We start from the raw sequence: 19543 nt of genomic DNA, 5'->3' as shown, positions 1-19543 counted from the left end.
CAATCAAGCTGAAACCAGAGCACATTGGGTGTTGTAACGCTTACAAATGGCTTACAAATGTGGCATTTGTTGAGAAAGTTTCGCGGGTCCTCGGGCACGGCGCCCTCTGTTTAGACATGTAGGAACCAAAAATGTCGCCGAAAAACTCGGGTGGTGAGACAGGCAGATGCCCATTCACGCCCCTCACCTTTTACCACGGAGGCCTCGCTACATACAGGAAACGGGTACGATCGATAGATTAAACATAGGACTCACACTGTCTGTCTCATAAATTAAAAGTGGAATCTTTGCGAGGCGTGAATAAATGTCGCTCATGGTTAAGTCATTTCTGTGCCCTAGTGCCCATACACTCTAGTCGCACAAAGATGTTTTACTTACCCCACCGCGGCTTCATCACTGACAGAGCCTCCCCGGTTTTTTATTTTTGCAGTACATATCGTTATAGATGTTGGGTACAATGCTGCAGTCAGTATAGGAAAGCTCGCTTTAGTTTTCGCTGAAGATCATACATGATTCAGTAATGAAAATTAGCACTTAACTAATATAACATTGAATGCGAGATAGCTAACTTTTAAGTGCATTATACTTTTCATTGGCACTATCAGCGCGTATGCGAGTCATTGGTGATTTCTCGAACTTACACGTATAGATTTCGCACCACTTGGCCACTGTCGCTTTGTATCTCAACTAACGCTACATTTTTCATTGTACCACACGTATAGCCTACGGCGCCACACCATACACGGCCACACCTTATGGGGCTGCATCACAATGGGGTGCATGTAAGTACTGGCTGTCCAAGAGTACAAATACTCAAATGTTGCTCCATCAATATTTTTACTAGGTGCAGCACATGAGCTCATAGATCACTGTAATTTGCAGTAGACCATGGTACCGATTTGCTAATCCCGTACAGTCTCGGTGAAATGTTCTCAGCTCGAGACGGTGACTCCTCCCCTTGTCGTGGGCTTTTTTTTCGATTCTATGAGGTCCAAGCTTTAGAAGAAGAAAATTATGCTCTTTCTGCCACTTCACCAGTTCCAAGTGCAATAGTTACTAAACATAACTTCCTTCCGCCTATGCAAAAATTAACTCGTTTGTGCATAGCCTGCCCTCCCAACATTTAATAGGGGAATGTACACATTCAGAAAGAAAGAAGGGTAATTTAAAGTAATCTTTTCTGTTGACGCTACAGCTTGTGCATTATTTCTTTAATAAAGCATATAAATGCTCAGAGTATACGGCAGTTGCCCCTATCTGTGTGTGAGACCCGAGCCGATGATTGATTGATTGGAAAACGCAGGCATTACGTTGAACGAGGCAAAAAGAAATCATAATGTTGTTCATTACCTTTCAGAGAATGGGGGACGTGCTGCGAGATATGTGGTCTTTGTCGTTCTTTTTGTTATGTAATTCTCACTACCTTACGCAAAAGAATGAAGCAATGTGGGGCTTACAAGCGCCTTTTATGTTTCAAACATATGGCCCGCTTATTCATATCTGCATGAGTCTGTTCACAAAGTGCAAAAATACGTTTTAAACTGCTTGTGCAACTCCAGAACGCTGGTGTACATAGATTTACGAACAGTTCTAGATAATTTTCGTATTTTTGTTATGTCTTTTATCTACAGTACTTTAATCAACCATCTATCAAGCATACTACGTGTTGAAACAATTGCTTCCAATGGCCACCCATAGTCGCTTATAATTCCCTTAACTTTCTTTGCAGCCTCTCAATCACGGTCGAACCAAGGTGAGCGTAAATAACCAATGGAAATATCTTCTGATAATTCTTGCGTGTGTTTCGCGAGACGTCTGAATGGCGTCTGTCGTCTTGTCGATAGACTACGTGGAAGCCTGAGGGTCCTTAAATGTCGGGCTATTATTGGGCACTTACAGCATGCGATTTTGAAAGCGGTATTCCTGCAAATTTCACCACGTTTATCTCGAAAGTGGGAAGCGCAACGTTTCGAACTACGTTTTCAAATGAATACTTTTTTTAGAAACGTCCCAAACATTACTAACAGTGGCTGCTTGACTGAGGGGCTGCTGCTGTAGCTGTCTTGCCGATTACGCCATACGCAGAACATCAGTCATATAATTATTCGGCTTTTGAGCAGCTGCATCTGCACCACCAGCCCAGATGGGCCAGAGAAGGTGTCTCTTATCAGCGGAGGTAAGCGATGAAGCAAGCAAAGGTGCTATAACATCCTTACAGCAACGAATACACTATTTAATGCGTGGAATTTATTTAATACCACCACGCTCTCACCGTCATACTCCGAGGTTCGGAATACGTGGTCGGTCGGATTGTCAGCGTATCAATCGGACCTATTCCAGAGGCAGTGCAATAAAAAACAGCGCCCATTGCTGAGGCAGTATAATCCACTCTCACTTGGTTCACGTGACTGGCACGGGCAAAGTCTCGGCGTCTTGCCCATTAGATGCGTAACTTCTGAGCCGCCAAACGTAGTGCAGTAGATGAACAGCTTCAGTAAATTTTATTGACCGCTTTTCTAAAACCTCACTTCAGATAGCTTCTAACGTGTGCTTTATATGTATTTTTTTTACAGCACTTTACATTCCCAGAACTCTGCTTATATGACCGTACCTTAGTTTACTTTCTTCGTTGACTGTCTGGACAGAGCGCTGCTGTTGAGTTTTCGGCGTGTCATCCTATGGGGGCCGCAGTAGCCTCAAAAGGCTCTTTATCCAATTATTTTGTATTTTTAGTATAAAAGTAATAAGGAATTGTGCAATGAAGCCTGAGGAAAGAAAATGACTTACTATCTTGCTTATACAAAAAATACATGCTCGTTGTATGTTGTTACAGTATGTGACAATAATGAATGGCTTTACAATGTGCTAGACTACATAAAATCAAAACAAGGCGACAAACCTAACGCACGTGAAAGCTGTTTATGTTTTAGCGGCCAAAGTACGCCGGTTTTCGAGCCATCGCGCTAGAAATCTACTGCTCGAAATTCTATTTCATGAGCAGTGAACGGAAATCTTTGTGCGTGTGTAACTCGATAAAATTTTTATGTTCTGCTTCTTGTACACCTCTTTGCAGAAACAGAACAAAGGTAAGCAAGGAAGAGATATTTTTATTTGGCTCATTGGTTTCGTTCACGAGCAGTTGCGAAATTTTTCTCGCTTTCTAGGGTGGCATTAAAAGTAGCAAATAGCCTACAGCGATACCTGCTACCTTATGAGATTTTACTTATTGCACAGCCTGTAACATAAAGGAAAGCTTCATTGGGAATCTTTAGCAATGTCTATCGGTAAATGTACAGCCATGATATGCTTGGCATTTTAGCCGGTTTTCTTTTTTAATTGGAGGACGCTTAAATATCACATTTAAGAGTGGAACCCGATATCAGTCCAAGATCTTTGACTGCTTCTCACGCTTCCCGGCGACTGCAGCGTATGTAACAGTAGTAGATTGTTTTAGTTGAGCGTCTTTGCCAGTACGCTCCGCTCCGGGTTGCCCCGCTAAGCCACAGTGGAGCGACAGGCGATTTTAACGTTTCAGTTATACGTTTAGCCTAGGGTAGCGGATCTTTCGTAGTTGCTGTGCCTTCTGCCTAAATTCAGGGAAATGAAAGAAAATAAAAACACCCATTCATCACTTTTATAAAGCAAAACGAATACACATACCTCATTTGTCCAGACGTGTGCATGTATTGCGTTACCAGTCCATTTTATCCGGTGGAAAATAAAGCGCCGTCTTGGGGAACGCGCCGTATGGGAATTGATTGACTAGTTGCCCTCACGTAGAAAGATCACGCGCTCGTGACGCCTGGGACACAAAGGATTTTCCACATCCGCTGCCAAGGTTTGTAAGTGGTGGCGCTGGCTAACACTCCCAAGGCTAGTTCTAGTAGTAACACAAATACCCAAGGAATTGGATGGGAAAACCGCGCCTGTGTGGCTCAATTGCTTAGAGCATCGCATATGTAATGCGGAGATGTGGGATCATTCCCCACCTGCAGCAAGTTGTTTTTTCATCTACTTTTATTGTCATTAATTTATCATTTCTTTAATTCAATTAGTAAGTACAGGTAATTTCCCCTGTGCTTTCTTTGATCTCTTTCCTTGTTGGCTTCTAATGATATGATTAATAAAAACCGCGCCCCTTGGTTAACCCCTTCTTTCTCGTTGTTTAGTTTTTGTTGTTTTCACTGTTTTAGTGAGAAGTTCTCAGGTATCGCCCATCCTTGCATAACGAACACTTTGACAGTACCGACACATGCCGTTGCTGTCGTTGAGTGCCCATGGCTGCATGCACGGGCAGTGCTCTTAATTTTAGCATGTAGAGATTCGTCTTAATCACCGCGCGGATGGAATACAAACTTAAACGAATATGAATTAACTTGAACACAATGAGAACGGTTGCCCACGCAACTGCTGTAAGAGAAGTCGACAGTAAGTTCATTTCTAATAAAGCAACGTAGCTTAAAGAATCTCACGACGTGTAAAGCGAACATATCATGATAAAAAAATTGAAAGAATCGAAATTAATAAATATTTTCAAAATCCTTTTGCGCAAGAAACGAGAAATAGTTCGTTTACGGTGCACTTTAAACAAGTGTAAGATAGTAAACATGCGAAGAGTTATGCGATGGTAAATTTCTTCGCGAGCGTGACACGCGATAAAACCTGCAGTGTTTTATTTGGACTGTAACACAAACAACAGGAGCTGCCGCCCTCCATACATAAAGCCAACGACAGCTTGAACTATTCGCTACACAGGTTAGTTGGACGTGGTACTTCACATCATTTTGAGATGCAAGGTAACAGAGGCCTTGTACTCAATAACCTCGGTCAAATCTCACAAGTTGCCTGACTGCCTTTTCGTGTGCTGTCAATGGCCAGCTCAGCTCTACCTTCTTGTCATTTTTTTTACGTTGGCGTTCTTCTAGAAGTTCCTGTCCACGCAGAACTCATGTCGTTTAACTTTTGCGAGCCCATACGGGTGCTCACTTTTGCAATGCACATTTTTCATGAATAAATCATTCAGCACGGGCGGCGCCAAATGATAATTGAATGTGCATGCCGCTGAAACTGCTCGCATGGCGCATGTGGAGGTCAACAGTGAATGTGCAGAACCTTCACTGAGCTTTGCTCGTAAAGCAGAGTGAGATGGCGTCATAAATGATACCGTTGGCTAGACTGCTAACTTCTCTGTAACGTTTGTGACAGCGATTGTAGATACTGCGCGAGTCACTTGCGAATAGCATGACTGCCCCGTGGCAAGGCATGAAATGTCAACCACACATCTCATTTTCTCCATCTTCTGCTTTCTCTATGTATCTTGATCTGTAACGCCTCTGCTGTGTCCAATGTTCTGTCCTCGTTTTTGCGGTGTGCAGACATGTCGATTGTTAATCACCAACTCTCCCGAGCTTCCACTTTATCAAAAACATGCGTATTTTTTTATCGCCTAGTCATATCTAGTTGAACAAGTGGTAATCAGCTTACTGAAGCACCCATCACTTTTGATTAAATGTCTATGCAGTGTCTCGCTCACCTCTCGAGTGACTTTGAAATATCTCCTATGGTCAGCACTATTTCTTACGTAAAATAATATCTCGCATCATGAACAAAGCATAATGGTGTTCAACTAAAAAAAAACCATTATTCTCTCCTGCGCTATATTCCCTAGAATTCTTCGTGGCGACGGTAATGTCAAGCCTATATGTTTCATCTTTTACTCTGCAGTGAAATCGAGAGCGACATGCCGTGGAAAGTGCTCCTCCTCGCCTGCGCGCTGCTGCTCTTTTGCTCTGTGCTGATCATAATGTTCATGGGCACTCTGGCAACGGCCAGTAAGCAAAAGTGTATTCCTGCTCAGCGTAACACTGATTTTCTTTTTGTAGCTTCTATTTCAAGTAAAAACAATTATCTAGCCTTTTAAGGTACATTTGTGGGATTTGTGCTTTAATTTGTTATCAGGTGAAACCAAAATGAGGCTGCATTCAATGGGAAGTTCGATTAGAATGTGAGCATTTTCCAGCAAACTGTGTCCCACATGAGCCAGTAGATGGTCTCCCTCGTCGCTTAGCTAAGATTCCTAATATTAACGAACTGCGGAAACGTACGTCATTTGACCAGGCTTACAAGCTCATAGGTATTTCGGTCCACTTTTGGAGAACCACTGCGCTCAAAACAGATATCTTGAGCACCATGACATTTGAATTGAGTTCTGGGGTTCCACCTACCAAAACCACGATTTGTAATCAAATCGTGGATACATTTTGACCACCAGGGGATCTTTAACCTGCCCACAATGCAAAGGTCACGGGTGTTTCATGCCTTTCACCCCCATCGAAATGCGGCCGGCGCGGCTGGGATTCCATCCCGTGACCTCGTGCTTAGCAGCCCAACACAATAGCCGCTAAGCCACCGCGACGGATTGTGCACCATGAAGGTTGCCGGGCGAACACTTGTACAAAATGAATGTAATGAGGGGAATTTCATTGACTATATTGGGAAACCGCTCTTGAATAATTAAGGGCAAACTGTGTTCTCAAATTATAACGGCTCGCTACAACAGGTACGGAGAAAACTGATGGCTAACATTAGTCATGTCAAGCTAACCTCCAAAGCAATGAGTGAATGTTTTCTAAACAAACGGCACTCAGCATAGGGTCAGAAGGCTATAAAGTAGATCATCAGGTAATTGCTGGATATGAAACAAAAATTTTAAATGGGGTAATTGGCATCGTTTAGCCGATTTTCTTGTCGAAGAACCTGATTTGTACATATGTGGCAGTTGGCCGAAGATCTAGTATTTTTTTTTGTTTGTGTAGAATTTTCGGCAGCAACAAAAACATTGTATTTTGATTAACTGTTGATGCCACACCAGCGGACGCCTTCTTTGAGTGAACAGTTACCAGCTCTCTTGGGTTTACATTAAACAGAGCCAGAGAAGAGGGAACGCAAATTTTGGAAAGGCTGGGAGATGCACCAAGCGTGCATTCAGTATGCTAACCTACACACTGGGTGCAGGAAAAGGCGGAATAAAATATATTATAAAAAGGAAGGAAAGAATAGGAATGGAATAGAAATTAATGCTGCGTGCATTTGGAGGGATGCATAGGAGTACTACAAACAAAAGCACAGGGTGGTGCACTTCGAAAATTGCACTGGTGCGCGAACAACATTTTCCGCCAAGGGCGAGTGTTGGCTTAGACTCAGAAATGAATTATATAGAATTTTACATTATACAACATTTTTAGCAGTCGCCTGTTGCAGAAAACATAATTCTAATGCATGAACTCAATAGTTCTAGGAGGCACACATTACCAGTATCACGGATGCAAGTGCGTATTTGACGAATGAACAAGAATGCTGTATTTATTTGGAACATCATACTTTAAGGCACATGCTGTATTTTACAGTTTAGAGCCAGCGAGGTTGCAAGGCATATTAACTTGGAATGAATTGCGAGCATGGCACTCCAAGATATGCATCGTCAAACTTGCTGTAAAAATCTAGTTTTATACTAATAGCTGTTTTATGCATTCAGGCTTCAAAGGAACTGCAAAGCCACTGTATTTCTTTGCACATTCTGTGGATGATTTTCTCGAGGCTGCTGTCATTCTGAGCATTCGTTGCAAGTGGTTACGCTTTGGGAACTCACCTGTTACAATTTCAAGTTGCAACGTAAAAAAGACTTAATCAGTGAAAAAATGTTTGCTTGTCTATTGTCCATTTTGATTTCTTGTTCATATATTGTCCCCGTCATTAATTCAGCCTAATGACTGCAAGCTACCAGTTGGTTTACAACGTATTCTTCACATAACCTTATTATTTGACCTGAAGGAGATACACGATGCGTTAGAAACCCCAGTAATGTTGCCTAGCGTCGATGAAGCCCACATCTAAAATTGACTTGCTCCGTGCGGTTAGACAGCCCAAACAGGTAACATAAAATCCGTAGGCACGTAAGCGTTGCAGAGCGGTTCCTGGAGTTGTCAACTCCTTGCAGGCAAGGGAGCTCATTGAGACGCATCGCTAACGCTTTCTGAATCGCACAAGGCCGGTGCTCTTGGATCCGTGACGTCATGTACCTTGCCCGATTGCCATAGAATCTAATAGGGATGCTGTCGAGTTACCCGCGCGCATTTTGACGTTACCGCTTTCGTTAGGCCGAACTTAGCAACGAAAATCTTGGTCCAAGTAGCGTGACGTCATAAAGTAGGGTACGCAGGCTTGCTATGTAGATGGCGCTAGTATAGCACAGTCGGTAAGACATTCGGACCACTTCTGAGCGTGGGGTCGTGGCGTTCGAAACTCATTACTACCGTTTTAGAGAGCAGCCCTTAGGCGGCCGTTCCTGCGTTGAGCGTCGGTGTCCCTAGGCGTGCCTCGGCGTCCCTTGTAACGGAGTGAATGAGCACCGCGAAAGACGAAACAGCGAACGCAGAGCGCAGCGGTGGATTAATGACAGCGAGATGCAGGAGAGCGCGAGGAAGAAAACGGAGGAGGAGAGAGTGGCGAAATAGTGGAGGAAAGTGGAGTGCCGAACGAAACATGCTGAGTGGTTGCTACCAGGCATGAGGCTAGGCCTATGGCAACGAAGCACTTGCGTGGACTTCGGAGCCATCGCGCATGCGCTACTTCGCCTGCGCCTCCACCACTAGAGAATGCGCTCCACACCATGTTCGAGCTTTCTGAGCAATGAGCGACTCAACCATGGAAATGCTTCGTCTGCCGCTGCCGCTAAACGAGCTGCCCGAGCAGAGGCTAAACGCCACCGTCGAGAAGAACCTATCTTTCGCAATCAAATTCTTTGTCACAATACATTGCGAAGTATAAACACCTAACGGCTTTGCTCAAAACTCGCATTAGGCCCCAACGTGCTCGCTGTTGAATGATCTTTTTTGTTTTAGCGGTTACCGGGGCGCAGTTGGAATGCAAGCGAGAGCTAGCACGCACAAGGAACGCGTGTCGACAACAGAAACTTCAGGGAGCTACTGTGACGGGGCGTCACGGCGGTACCCTCTCCCCTCACAGAACACCTGGCGCGCTAAGACTCATCAGGTGCACGCTTGCACCTGCCCTTCACCACCGAGGCGTGCTCGCGTCGCGGCTTCCAAGCCAAGCGGAATTTAGGCTTCGCTTTTCGCTTGTCCATATGACAGACGCCGACATTTTTTCGATAGATGGGTCATTTGACGCTTTCGGAAATTGAGAATGCTCTTGAGAATGCTTTCAAAATTGAGAAAGCTCGACATGTGAAGGCTACTGTCCACTGGAGGCGGGCGCATGGTCATACCCAGAACATTGACCTCATTGTTGTCCGTTCCCATTGCCCGAAAATCAATATTCCAATTCGACACGGCTGCACTCATTCCACCATGAATCTTCTACATTCCTAGCTATGTTTCATAGGTAGAGGAATTCTCTTTCCGGCAACTGCGGGTCGGGGGGTGCCTTAGACCAATCATCAGTTGCGCTTGTGGAATAACCATGTGGAGACGAAAACTGTTTGAAATTCTCCGGTCCTGCGTCGGCAGCGGATGCCCGCCAGCTACTTTGAACGATCATTTGACCCGCCGTGGTTGCTTAGTGGCTATGGTGTTGGGCTGCTAAGCACGAGGTCGCGGGATTGAATCCCGACCTCGTCAGCCGCATTTCTCTGGGAGCAAAATGAGAAAGCACCCGTGTACTTAGATTTCGGTGCATGTTAAAGAACCCCAGGTGGTCAAAATTACCGGAGTCCCCCACTGTGGCGTGCCTCATAACCAGAATGTGCATTTGGCATGTAAAACCTCATTATTTACAATTTAATTTATCCATTCCCTAGGACAAACGCAGTCTTAAGTGGGTACTTACAGTGGTGAAGATAGGACATGAGCAACCTCCACAATGTGAAAAATTTATCATGTACAATACCACGCCAGTAAGAGTAAAAGTATTCATTTCATCACTTTTCCAATTGGCTTGTAGTGCATTACGCCCATGTGAATTTTTACCTGACGCTTGCGCGTAGGAGCCCAGCCGCCACCTTAGTTGCACAGGGCAGTTCAATCAGAGATTCCCGTCCATGCTGCTGAGCATAACAAGCAGAAAGGTCCTGCTGAATGTGTCACTCTGTTATAAAGTGATTAGTAATGCACTGTTAATTTAATTGATGGCATGCATACGTCAGCGACGACATTACCTCTAAAGTTATTGAGAAGGCTGTTGAAGCAGTTGATTACAATTTTCTGCCAGCAATAATGAAAATGAGGAAGTCATGTTTCCGATCTAGATTTCTGAGGAGTAACTTTGCTTCTAGTCATATTTTTACTAGGCATTCTGGAATGCATCCCACATATGCGCATAACGAGAAACGGCCTCTTGTGGGAAGGTGGTCCTACGTATACGAAAAACCTATCTTGAAGACGGTTAAGTACTCTTGTCTATACATTTTCTTTTACAATTTTTCTTACTTAGGTACCGATGAAGACGCTACTGGCACCGGCGACGGCGACGACAGCAGTGCTCTAACTCACGTTATATATAGAACACCGAGCCGCCCTGTAACGCGAGGTACCCCAAGTGGCTCTGGTGCGAGCTCAAGAACCATCCGGACAGCTTCACCAGTACGTCCATTAGAAAAGCGATTGTCAAGCTTCACGCGGGTTCCTAAACTTAAAAAAGAAAAATAAAGAATGTAAGTTCATTACCAGCCAGACACACGTCTGCGGTTTTAGAGCCAAGTATCTAAATATTGGCCGAATGTGAGATCTCGCACTAAAATTAGGCTTTCACATATGTTCAATAGCATCTTCACTGACCCGCGATAATACCGCGATCATCGGCTCTTCAGCGGTACAATTCACATTCCGTACTTTCTGGGACATTTGATTCAAGACATTGTAAACGAAGACCAATAAACTATTTCGTTTATGTATAGAGAGATAACGTTGGCCGCATAGACTATCCTTCATTTCATTCGGAATATGCCACTTCATGGAAGTTCGCCGTACTTAAGGGGCATTGGATAGACTTAGTGACCTGGGATATTGTTGGTGCGGACCACCGGTATGATACCGTGGACAGTCGTCGTGGCCACCTTGAACTAGCCAATTACGGTGTACAGGCACCCGATTTGATGTCCCCCCCTCATCCCCCCCCCCCCCCAAGTGACTGACCATAAATATTATAGGCGTCATATCCAGAAAGCAGTCAGTGAAGCGTAATCTCTGCTTTGATACAAACGGCACAAAATTCTTACACGTCGCTGTAGGGAAAATATGCAGAGCTGCGACAGCGGTAAGCTTGTGGCAAAAGAGATATCGAACGACGAAAATGCATTCTATAAATAGCAGATGCACTGAAATTGAGAGTAAATTGAAGTATCTGCACTATACCCAGCTACTTGCATCTCGAATGCCTTGGCAGTAAGACCGCCAAAAAAATTCCCGTCCGCGATTACCCCAATAGCCTTCATAAAAAAAAAAAACAGCGCAGTCAATCACAATATGACTCTGTTATGCTACGTGACTTACTAACTAGACGTTTTAGCATCATTTAACACCCAACAAGGTACAGTTATTTCGATGGTCTTTAGCTTCGAAACCGCCCACCAACGCTACGACCCGCTCAATATTTCCCCAAACTAATAATGGTTTTTCAATGTCCGCATCATTACAGGTTATATTGTAATTCGAAACGCCGAAGTACTCCCTCTCCCCTAAACCTACTTAACGAAATCAAAGCTCTCTTTAAACATATAATTTTACAATGCTAATGACATAACTGCTTGTGTAAAGCAGTAATGTAGGCTAAACTGCATCTAAGTCTCCCTCCTCGTCTTTCCAATAAATCTTTACTGGGCGTATTTCTCGCCCTAATGTCAAAGGTATCTTACTATACTTTTAAATAATGGTGTGTGTAGTTGAAACTTTAAATTAATGTATTCCTTCGAAGGTTTGGCTTGTAACATTTTTGATTTTTTACCATTTACCATTGGGCAGGCGCTACTCTGATGTGGAACAACATTCAGTTTCCTTTACCCTGTGCTTATATTTTTCTACGCAACTAATAAAATTATAGAAAAAGTGATAGTTTCTACCACAATGGAGAGCATCAAGAATAGTATGGCCCCTCACAAATTGTAAGATGCAGCATCTCGTGTTCTTTTTTGACACCATGTTCTAGATCAAACAAGGAGAAAGTGATCGCCCTATTATATAAAATCATCCCGTGTGTACTACGGATGCGGTCACTGCTGGTATTGTCGATACATTTATCGCATGAGCAGCACAATCCCATACATACAACTATTTTATACGATATTGCTCACCGACCAGCTTGTAAATATAGCTTGCCTCTGCTATGTCCGCACGAACTACAAGCAGCCCTCGAAAATCGCTTCGGCGACGGCAAGTGTTTGACACCTATGAAAGTAACGACCGTTTTGTAATTTATTCAAACCAGTCACCAATGCGAACCAGTTTTCAAAATATCGGCTTCGTTGGACAAAGCATTTACATTCATTTTCTAGAGCTCTAAAGTTTTTTTTCGGAGGATCAGCAAAGCGAAGGCGACGAGCTTTGCTCATTGTGCACTTGCATGTATTTCACGCTTGTCGTATCTGAAATATGAATTCATTTTCGCAGTTGACAAATCCAGCGGCTATTCCACCTCCAGGCGCCCCGCTCCCGCGTGAGTATACGGACATTGCATAATGCTACACCTTGCACACGACACAAAGTGCGACGCAAAGTGCCCTAAAACGCATCGTAAAGTGGAATAAAATACTGCTGCGACATGCCGGGTAGAGAACGCGTAGGGAATTTGGTGCTACAAGAACTTCAAATAATAGTGCAAAGGAGAATCCCTAATAGCGTTCAAGAAATAGTACTGTTTGAAGGTCGAAACAGATGGACATCAAGACATATACGAACGGGTGTTCGCTCCCAATTCCACACACGGCCTACTTGCGCAAACCTTAAAGTCATGGTGCTGTAAATTTGAGAATAAAATATGTGCAAAATACTGAATTCTAAACAGACAATAAAAAAAACACACAGCTTACTTAGCGTATCGTGGCGAAAACGACAAATCCGCTTTCCGCTAACTTCTGTGGAGCAACATAAGCTACTACTAAAATACTGCTGGCTATTCGTGCACTCACTACTTTTAAAAGTCGAAGCATTCCTTTATGGACGTTTGCCAATTTGATAGTATCTGTCTATCTATCTAGGCACCTACATCTTGGTGCTCTAATAGTCGTTTCGTTAACTCGGTATACGCCAAAACTGGCATAATAAGTACCAAAATTGGCAAGATAAGAACCGAGCAACCTCAACACGGTAAAAGATCTATCATGGACAACACTTTCTATAAGTTGCCATTGTTCGATACCCGTGAAACTGGATATCATGCTTACATTTGATCTCATCTTAAAGTTATTCAAAATGCAACCCAGGCGAATAAAAACAAAAGAGTGAAACAGTGGTATCTACGGCAGCCGATTGTTAAAAAAGTTGGTATAATAGGAACACCTAATATAATTTAATGAGGCCCATGCAATTATGTAGGCAGTAAGAGCGAAGGTATTCATTTCATTACTTTTTATCTGGCGCTTGCGCGCACAAGCCCAGCTTCCACCTTCGTCGCAACAGTGCAGCTCAGTCAGAGATTCTTGTCCTTGCTGCTGAGCATAGCAAGCGGAAAGGCCTGGCCGAATGTGTCAGCTTTTTATAAACTGCTTGGTAATGCAGTGTTAATTTATTTGAACGCATGCGTCGTCAGCGCTGATATCACGTCTGAAGTTATTGATAAGGCTGTTGAAGCTCTTGACTACATGTTTCTGCCAGCAAGGATGAAAATTAATCGATTATATTTTCGATCATTATTTATGATGAGTAACATAGCTTCAGTCATATTTTTACTAGGCATTCTCGCATGCGTCCCACATATGCGCATACCCAGAAACGGCTTCTTGTGGGAAGGTGCTCCTACGTATACGAAAAATATATCGCGAAGACGGTTTAAGTACTCTTCTGTATTAATTTTTTTTTCAATTCTTCTTACTTAGCTGCTGATGAAGACGCTACTGGCACCGGCGACGGCAACAATGCTATGACTCCCGTTATATATAGAACACCGAGCCACCCTGTAACCCGAGGTACCCGAGGTGGCTCTGGTACGAGAGCAAGAACCATCCGGACAGCTTCACCAGTACGTCCTTTCGGAAAGCGATTCTCAAGCTGCGCGTGCGTTCCTAAATTTAAAAAAGAAAAATTTCATTTTATTACGAGCCAGACACACGCCTGCGCTTTGAGAGGCAAGTATATGAAAATTGGCCAAACGGGACAACTCACACTACAATTAGGCTTTCACATGCGTTCAATAGCATCTTCACTGACCCATGATAATACCGCGATGTGAGGTTCTTCTGCGGTACTATTCCCATTTTGTACTTTCTGGGACATTTGACTCAAGACAGTGTAAACGTAGACCAATAAACTATTTCGTTCATATATATAGAGAGATAACGTTTTCCGCATGAACTATCCTTCATGTCATTTGGAATATACCACTTCATTGAAGTTCGTCGTACTTAAGCGGCATTGGATAGACTTACTGACCTGCGATATTGTCCGTGCCGACCACAGGTATGATACCGTGCAGAGTCGTCGTGGCCGCCTTGATCTAGCCAGTTCCGGTGTACACGCACCTGATTTGATTATATCCCCCCTCACCCCCCAAGTGACTCACCACAAATATTATAGGGGTCATATCGAGGAAACAGACAGTAGAGCGTAATCCCTGTTTTGATACAAACGGCAAAAAATTGTTACACGTCGTAGTAGGCAAATTATGCACAGCTGCGACAGCTGTAAGCTTGTGGCAAAATTATATCGCAAGAAGAAGATCCATTCTATAAATAGAAGATGTCATAGAAATTGTGAGTGCCAGAGAACTAATATACAGGAGTGCCACTCATCTGGCGATGTGTCAATTCTGTAATTTTGCCGACGATTGTTTATTTGTTCTTCCTGTTACAATTAACCAGTCCTTCCAATCATTACGCTCATGTGTTAGGAAATGCGGCGTAGCAGCTATTTATAAAAAAAATCACGTACGTAAAGCAAGGGCTGTGTTATTTGATTATGCCACAAGGAACAAAATTCTGCTTAAGAAGACTCCTTCCATCTACTTAGGATTAGCAAAAACGAAATAACTTAATAGGCGTCACCTTGTAGGGAATGTCTGTTTCACAGTATAGCAGAAGTAGTAATTTCATTGGAAGAAATTACTGACTCGACGTGAGAAACGATGTTAATGGTGTATTGGGCTTGCATTCGTTTGATCTTAGATTAAGGCAGTGCACTTTGTAGCCAACAACAAAAAGTGCACAATCGCATTTGGAAAAGATTCCCCGAATATCTTCACGCTTTATATGTTGGAAATATAGGCGCAGTGGCTCGATAACAGGCATGTTACAGCATGTAATTTATAGCTACTAAACGTTAGAGAGTGGAAGCGTCGACTCACTTTGTATTTCTTTTTCATTTATTTAAAGAAAGCCTAAAAATAAACAACACATGCATAAAGCAGTAGTTTCAAAAACGAGGCTTACGAACAAACAACTCTCTCCTATAGTGCAACTATTGCGAGGCCGTACTGGTTTATTGAGTAATTCTGCTCTTTTCTTTTTTTCCTGGGTGTATAAGCATTGGTTATTCTACTGATTGATAATGCGCAGAAAAACGCTTTCAAGCACTGCCCAGATATTACAATAAATGTGCTCTCCTTTGTCGGCTTACCAGTGTTAAATATGGGTGTACTTGTGTAATTTTCAATCATTGCAACCTACATGCAACGAACCTCAACACAGTGTTAACAGTACGAGTAAACAAATAAAAATGCTCCTTCCACGCGACGGATGAAAAAGTGCTGCCAATGAACGAGTTTTATTTGTCAATTTAAAGACTCCTATATTTGTACAATGGCACTGCTTGAACCCAATCTGCAGTAAATTATCTCGGTCAAGCAGCGGAGAAAACACTGAAGGCTATAAAGAGAATTTACGTCCTCCCAAAATCCCGTATGAAACATAATTGGGAACTTATTGCCCACTGATCGCACACTCTGCAACAAGAAATACAAGAGCTGAAGGCTGATCGAAAATAGGTGAATAAACAGAAACTTCAGAATACAGTATTTACTCTTATAAAGTTTGAATTCACCTGTTAAGATATCAAAGATAAGATTTTTTTTTATTGCCGTGGCAATAATTGGACACCCCTAGTGCAGTTCAGACGTCGCCGTGGTCGTGAGTGTCAGTATAAAACTCAAGGACGATAACACCGTCGTTGCGTGTCCTACGCTGTATGTGCAACTGAAGGCGTGCGAGGGGATGCGACTAGCACGACTCAATCTCGCTCGGGCGAACAGACGAAAGCAGGCGGGAAGCGCACCGTCTCCCGCCATGCGCGAAGCACCCGACCTGGCGAGGCATGGGGGGGGGGAGGGGGGGGCGGGAGAGGAGATGGCGGTGGAAGAAGGGGTTTCGGCGTTCTTCTCCGCCTGCAACTGCACATTTGTGATGCAAGGTTCGTGTACTCAAAGCTTTTAACGCTTCTCTCAGGTGGAGCCTTCGAGAACCTAATTGAGGACAAAGCCGTTGGTTTCGAAAACACATGAACAAACTTTTACTAAAACCAGAAAGAGGCTTAAAATAAATAGAACGAAATAGAAAGCATAAGATAAACACTCAAATGGACATAACGGCAGTAAGCAACACACTTGGGGCTAGTATGACGTTAACTAGTGCGCGTGTCCGGGCTTGCCACGACGGCAGGGACGCGTAACAGTCTCGACGTTGAGACGCGGCGACAAGTTCATGAAAGGAGTTGCGCCGGTCTCACCAAAGGTCGGGGTATAGGACGGTTGACCGGGAGACCGGAGCGCGCCAACTCTGGCTTGGAGATGAAAGGTAGGCAGCTAGACGGCACGAGTAGATGGCGGGGGAGTTCTGGCCGGGCAGCTGGGCGTAGAACTCGGGCCCGTAGCCCGACTGCTCTCGTCCTGCCCAAGGGCACAGAAGCGCGACCGCCAGCCTCGGGCAGCAGGTCGCACGACAGACGGGGGTGCCGTTCTGGCCTGGCAGCTGGGCGTAGAACTCGGGCCCGTAGCCCGACTGCTCTCGTCCTGCCCACGGGCCGAGAAGCTCGCCGGCCTTGGGCGGCTGGCGGCACGATCGGGTACAGCGGCGACGCACAGGTACGGGTTGGCAGGAGGCGCCGGTCGGGTGAAGTCCTGGTGGCTCGTGTGCGGAACCCGACGGCCCGTCTTCAACTCCCGGTCCGGTGGCCTACCTTCTCCTGGCGTCGCTTCCCGGAACTCTCCCGCCGTCTCCCCCTGGAACTCTCCCCCTTCTTCGAGCGCGCCTCGCCTTTTCTTCCGCTCTGGGCGATTAGTCATTTTCCGATTGGCTGGGCTGCCTGACTCCCCGTGGTCTTTCCAAATTGGTTGGCATTTTACTCTTGTTTTCTTTTCTTGCGCCGTGCGTTCACATGCCGGACGCTCTTCGGCGTCGTCGTTTTCCTCTCCATCACGGAATTCGCCTCTGCGCGTGCACGCCTTGTTGCTGCCTTGTGTCCGTCCCGACAACCGCACCATGTCGCGCACCACACACATCACAACATGTGGCGACATGCTCGTGGTCTCCCGACCGTATATCGACAGCGATCTGCGGGTAGGGAAGAGTCTAAGTGCTTCGGCGGCTCGTAGTTCTGCGCGTGCTGTCTATTCTTGGAGCTCACTTTTCATCAAAGTGATAGACAGCTAGAATCTCGCTTCGCTTGCTGCTGCTGCCGCGTTACCGCCCACCAGCGTTTTGACAGCGAGTTTCCGCAGTCATCGAGTCAGATATGTTCATGCTTGCTGGTTTGCGCGTGATTGCATGGTTGTTAATTTAGTTGGTGAGCCTATGTTTACAAGTTGATACGGCCAATAGAACTACTATTCTTACATTGTATAGCTGTCCACTATTTTGCTATCACAATGGATGCTTCGACTTTCGGGTGAAATATTTTTGATTCGGCAAATTATTGCAAGCTCTAAAATCAGTGTAGCGACTGTCGTCTGCTTATTGCGGCCTGTGATGACGGCTGTGCAGTATCTGTCGAACGTGATGTTGCACACCATCGGCTCACGCAGCTACACTCAAATCCCATCCAATCCGCAAGTGGCGATGTTTCCGCCGTTTCACGAACTTTGCTAGTAGCACGTGGGTACCCAACATCGACACTCATTTTCTTTCAGTCGCTTCCCTATGGGACGATACAGAAGTTGCGCCATTTGTTCCAAAGCTGAAGGCCGGTGACAGTGGGGATGAAGTCAGTGGTGAAATGAGCAACAGCTAGACCGGAACCAGCGACGTCGGTGTTGACACTGATTAAGAATGGATCGGGTTGATTCACAAATTAATTAGTTGATTCTTATTATTTGCAGGTTAATCTAATGTCTACTAAACAAAGGTGTTTGAGATGCCAGCTTGTGTCAAAACCTGTGAAATGGAAATGCGGTTTCGAAGTAATATTTTCCTCGAGATTACTGTCGGTGGTTTCCAAACCCCAATTCAAAACAACTTAATTCTTAAAATTCTTTGAGACCAAGAGCCAGCTCGGCGTAGATAAATTCATTGTAGTCAACGCACCCTGTCCTCAAGTTGGCTTCCATTTCTCGCAAATGTGAGTGCGAGCAATGTGGGGGTAGATGCATTACAGCAGAAGAGCAGCACTGCAAATAATGTCAGTAACAAAGTATCCATAGTTTACTGAACAGCTTGCTAACGGCCTTGCTATAGTACGTCAACCATACACCTTAATTTAAGGACCTCTCGATGAGAAGAAATTGTTTGTCGAGTAGCGTGTTATAGTTTTTCGGAGGTGTAGTTTGCAGGATTTTCGAAAACGCGGTAACGAGTATACCTTAGACGGTACGCTTACGTGGTTGCAGGAAATGTTTTAATATATACGCTTCCTATTCGCATTCCTATGTTTAGTGTGTTCGTGATGGCCGAGAGCACCTTGAAGTATCTGTACTATACCCAGCTACTTGAATTTCGAATGCCTTGGCAGCAAGACCGCCAAAAAAATTCCCCTGCCCGATAACCCCAATAGCCTTCATAAATGAAACGGCGCAGTCAATCACAAAATGACTCTGTTGTGCCACGTGACTTACTAACTAGATGTTTTAGCATGATTTAACACCAAGCTAAGTACATTTATTTCGATTATCTTAAGCTTCGAAACCGCCCACCAACGCTACGACCAGCAGGTTTTTCAATGTCCGCATCATTAGAGGTTGTATTGAAATTCGAAACGCCGAAGTACTCCCTCTCCCCTATGCCTACTTAACCAAATCAAAGCTCTCTTTAAACATATAATTTTACAATGCTAGTGACCTAACTACTTCTGTAAAGCAGTAATGTAGGCTAAACTGCATCTAAGTCTCCCTCCTCGTCTTTCCCATAAATTTTTACTGGGCGTATTTTTCACCCTAATGTTAACGGTATATTGCT

General features: G+C 44.4%; 1 long non-coding RNA gene across 1 annotated transcript; it reads left to right on the top strand.

The window, feature by feature from the left end:
* The first annotated feature begins 5733 nt into the window (after positions 1 to 5733).
* Positions 5734 to 14178, top strand: LOC129386776 (uncharacterized). Its single transcript, XR_011889878.1, has 4 exons — positions 5734 to 5831; positions 10450 to 10598; positions 12621 to 12666; positions 14045 to 14178. It is a non-coding gene; the product is annotated as an uncharacterized lncRNA (long non-coding RNA).
* The last annotated feature ends 5365 nt before the right edge of the window (positions 14179 to 19543 follow it).

The sequence above is a fragment of the Dermacentor andersoni genome, chromosome 8, assembly GCF_023375885.2.
Source record: "Dermacentor andersoni chromosome 8, qqDerAnde1_hic_scaffold, whole genome shotgun sequence".
Lineage (NCBI taxonomy): Eukaryota > Metazoa > Arthropoda > Arachnida > Ixodida > Ixodidae > Dermacentor > Dermacentor andersoni.
This window is presented reverse-complemented; position numbering and strand designations above follow the sequence as displayed.